The sequence below is a fragment of the Oratosquilla oratoria genome, chromosome 23 (genome assembly GCF_046742065.1).
Source record: "Oratosquilla oratoria isolate Oo_2021 chromosome 23, ASM4674206v1, whole genome shotgun sequence".
Lineage (NCBI taxonomy): Eukaryota > Metazoa > Arthropoda > Malacostraca > Stomatopoda > Squillidae > Oratosquilla > Oratosquilla oratoria.
Genome location: NC_134799.1, coordinates 12,153,606 through 12,158,932, shown reverse-complemented (window position 1 = coordinate 12,158,932; position 5,327 = coordinate 12,153,606).

Genomic DNA, 5,327 nt, shown 5'->3' with positions numbered 1-5,327 from the left:
TTTTCCTCACTCATCATGGTCATTTTCTTAGCATTTCCCACTGCAGCTATCTTTCCTTCCCTATCCTCCTTCACATTTAGCAACTCCCTAAAATATTCTGCCCATCTTCCCCTTACTGCCTTCTCTTCCATTATCATCTCTCCATCTGCACCTTTTACCTTTTCTTCCCTACTTGATTCGCCTCCTCTTCCTCTCTTAATTTCTTTCCAAAACATCTTTTTATTACTTTCAAAATTTTCTGTCATACTCTTACCCCACTTCACATCTGCTCTCCTCTTTGCCTCCTTTACCTTTTGCTTTACTTCTCTTTTCTTTTCTTTGTACCTCTCATATGACTCCCTCGTCCTACTTTGTAACCAATCTGTGAAAGCTCGCTTCTTCTCTTCTACAACCTTCTTTGTTTCCTCATCCCACCATTCACTACCCTTCCTTCTATTTCCTCCTGTCCTTCTTGTTCCACACACCATCTTTGCACACTTTATGACTCCCTCCTTGAACCATCCCCATTCCTCCTCCACAACTAGCTCTACTCTATCCTTCACTCCCTCCCACTCCTCCTTCAGCTTCTTCTTGTACTCCTCCTTTTCCTTTTCATTTAAAGAGTTCACTCTAAGCACCTCCCTACCTTTTGTCCCTTTCCTCTTTCACCTATCCTCCACTCTCAACTTACCTTCCACTAAAAAATGATCTGATATTCGCCCACCCTCTCCCCTTAGCACATGTACATCCTTAAATATTCATATAATAATCCTATTTACCACTAAATAGTCCATTAACGCTCTATCTACACTCTTCTCACTACCAGGCCCATATGCACTTACAAAAACCCACATCTCCTTTCCCAGTTTCACCTTCATCCACATTATCCTTGAGGACACCTCCTTCCACTCCACTACACGTTTACCTATCTCTTCACTTACTAGTATAGCCACCCCTTCCCTCCCTCGCCCTCTCTTCACTCCTGATAACCTCCCACTTACACTCCCAAACTTACACTCGCCCTTCCCTTTCAGCTTAGTTTCACTCAAAGCCAACACATCCATCTTTCTTCTCACAAACATACTACCTATCTCTTCCCTTTTACTCTCATCTGTACCACATCCACGCACATTAAAAGACCCAAACCTTAGGGTGCTGGTCGGAAAACTCCCAGACCCTCTTATGCCTTTGCTTTTTCTTTTAGGAATGTGCCCTGTGGGGCTACAAGGAGAAGGATGCCTAGTCCCAATCCCCGTCCCTTTCTTCTCGCCTCTTACGATCCAAGTGGAATTACTTGGTGGCAGTATTCTTTTCCCCCACCACAGGGAAGGTAGGCGAAAAAGGAAATGAATATTCAGAGAAATTGTATAGGAGAGTAACAAGGGGTTGGGGGACAGCATAAAGGAGGAACAATCGTAGTATAAAAGTTTCATAATTTCTCTATGAACAGAGTTTTCCTCCATCACAGACAAAATGATGTATGGCCCTGGTCCGTAGGTGCGCCCCATATAGACCCTAAAGTATCAACTGTATGTTACTCTGCCACAATAACATGAAGCCAATACCCCAGACGGTAATAATAAAAATAATAATGATAATAAAAATAATAATGATAATAATAAAAATAATAATGATAATAATAAAAATAATAATAAAAATAATAATGATAATAAAAATAATAATGATAATAATAAAAATAATAATGATGATAATAAAAATGATAATGATATAATATAATAATAATAATGATAATAATAACAATAATAGTAATAATTGTTAATAATAATAATAATAATGATAATAATGATAATAATAATAATAATAATAATAATGATAATAATGATAATAATAATAATAATAATAATAATAATAATAATAATAATAATAATAATAATAATAATAATAATAATAATAATAATAATAATAATAATAATAATAATAATGATAATAATAATAATAATAATAATAATGATAATAATGATAACAATAATGATGATAACAATAATGATGATAACAATAATAATAATAATAATAATAATAATAATAATAATAATAATAATAATAATAATAATAATAATAATAATAATAATAATAATAATAATAATAATAATAATAATAACAATAATAATAATAATAATAATGACAATATATTGAGGAAGTATAATGTAGTGTTTCGTTTTGACTGTGTTGTGCACCATGTACTATATTCTTGTACGTGATAAAGTGTTGAATTAGATGATTATCATGGTTTCAGCTATTCTATTTGATTGATATTTTTCCGGTTCTTTTATTATACAGAAAATCTAAATGATATAACTATGTCCTTTTCTATGCAGCACTATATATCCTAAAAAAGAGTAAATACGCTTGCAGTGCCTTCAACGGAGAATTCCCTTAACAGTCATCCATGCAGCAGGGATGGAGAAAATTCTTCTTCTTTTCGCGCAAAGTAAAACAAGAATAAAGGATTTCGTTTTCACATGAATGGATCAAGCTTGAACTGTAACAAATTAGGCTACCACTAAGTAAATATATATGTATATATATATATATATATATATATATATATATATATATATATATATATATATATATATATATATATATATATATATATATATTTGTGTGTGTGTGTGTGTGTGTGTGTGTGTGTGTGTGTGTGTGTGTGTGTGTGTGTGTGTGTGTGTGTGTGTGTGTGTGTGTGTGTGTGTGTGTGTTTTATCAAGTTTATGTATATATTCTTGTTCTTTATGTGTTTGTTTCGTTTTACACAATATTAGATTAAAGACTAACGATTTTCTGGAGCAGCACCCCTACTAATTTTAGCTACGAGGCCGCCACTGCCTTTAGTTAAAAATTACATCAACATTTAATAATTATTGTGTTATCTAATTTGTACCTTCAACTAGTCAAATTTTTTGTATGTCACATTTCATCAATTGTATTGAAGTATATATCTACTAACTTCTTATTTTAATCCACAATACACTTTTAATGAATGTTTTATAGTTTACATGCATTATCCTGTATAAAGATAATCTAGATTTAGAAAACTAAAGCCAAAAATTGTATTTCTTGAATATAACGTATTCAGAGGAAACGAAAAATTAAGGCGCAATGAGCATGAATTTATACATTCTCTGTATACTAATCTATATAAAACTTTATCACAGAAAATGTAGAATTAATGTTAGAAAGAGAACGTTCAAAGGCGTAACTATAAAATATACAACTACGAATTTCGCTTATATTTATATTGATATCTCAAGTGGAATCTTCCTTTTATAGAAAAGTATGGTTATCATCGTAATTTAATCTAATGTGATATTAATTAAGGTACTTTTTTAGAAGTTCACACCTACACGATATAGCACCAAAAAATTAATCATCAATTTAGTAAATTATAATACATCAACGTAATATACGTTTTCCTTGGCGGAAACCAATAACAAAAAACTTGCTAAAAAAGTAAAAGCAGTCAATGTCAGTTAGACGATGGCTTTCACGTTGTGCACCGGGCGTTTTCCAGCTCCGGGTGACGTCAGTAAGTGCTGTTATAAAGACAATAAGGTGCTCAAAATAATGTACGTGTAATTACCCACTCCGTCCTGAGGTACAGGTAATTTTTTAAATTAATTAATAGGTGACCCAAGCTGCCATGTAGCATTCATTATAACATGTTGATATTGTAGATGGCCTGCTACCTTGATATTTACTCTTAGTTCATCATTAATGGTACTACACTGATCTGGTACTCACTCATACTGTAACTTTTGGTACCTTTTAGCAATATTTTGTTGTTCCTGATGCATAATGCAATGTTCCTTATTGTGATGATGCTAAAATTTTGGTCTCAACATCCCACGTGTTACGTACATTTTAGTAGTATTAGCTGATCTATAATAATGTTTATGTGTCATATGTGTACTGATTGGTATTACCCATGACTGCCTCTGGTTCCCTTAACCCCTATGTAAGTTGTCTGTGTAACTTAGTGTAGAAAAACAGTCTAATGAGGACCACAGTGGAAATAAGCTTACATGGCAACATGCTTTTTTGTGTTATCCTCGGCAATTGTAATTGTTATTTCGAATTATGTGTTCTTTTCATTACCTGCACTTTATGTATATTGATTCAATGCCAAATAAAATTATTACTATTATTATCATTATTATTATTATTATTATTATTATTATTATTATTATTATTATTATTATTATTATTATTATTATTATTATTATTATTATTATTATTATTATTATTATTATTATTATTATTATTATTATTATTATTATTATTATTATTATTATTATTATTATTATTATTATTATTATTATTACTATTATTATTATTATTATTATTACTATTATTATTATTATTATTATTATTATTATTATTATTATTATTATTATTATTATTATTATTATTATTATTATTATTATTATTATTATTATTATCATTATTATTATTATTATTATTATTATTATTATTATTATTATTATTATTATTATTATTATTATCATTATTATTATTATTATTATTATTATTAGTGGAGAGTTGATGGTGGAAATGTGTCTAGAAAGAGAGTTGATGATAGCAAATACAGTGTTTCGGAAGAAAGTCAAGCATAAGTACACATGGGAGAGGGTGGTGGAGGGAAGGGTGGTAGATAGAGCGCTAATGGATTATGTAGTGGTAAATAGGATTATGATAGGAAGAGTTAAGGATGTACATGTGCTAAGGGGAGAGGGTGGGGGAATATCAGATCATTTTTTGGTGGAAGGTAAGTTGAGAGTGGAGGATAGATGGAGAAGGAGGAAAGGGACAAAAGGTAGGGAGGTTCTTAGAGTGAACTCCTTGAATGAAAAGGAAAAGGAGAAGGAGTACGAAAAGAAGCTGAAGGAGGAGTGGGAGGGAGTAAAGGATAGAGCAGAGATGGGTGTGGAGGAGGAATGGGGATGGTTCAAGGAGGGAGTCTTAAAGTGTGCAAGGAGGGTGTGTGGAACAAGAAGGACAGGGGGAAATAGAAGAAAGGGTAGTGAATGGTGGGATGAGGAAACAAAGAAGGTTGTAGAAGAGAAGAAGCGAGCATTCACAGATTGGTTACAAAAGAGGACAGGGGAGTCATATGAGAGGTACAAAGAAAAGAAAAGAGAAGTAAAGCAAAAGGTAAAGGAGGCAAAGAGGAGAGCAGATGTGAAATGGGGTAGGAGTATGACAGAAAATTTTGAAAGTAATAAAAAGATGTTTTGGAAAGAAATTAAGAGAGGAAGAGGAGGCGAATCAAGTAGGGAAGAAAAGGTAAAAGGTACAGATGGAGAGTTGATAATGGAAGAGATGGCAGTGAG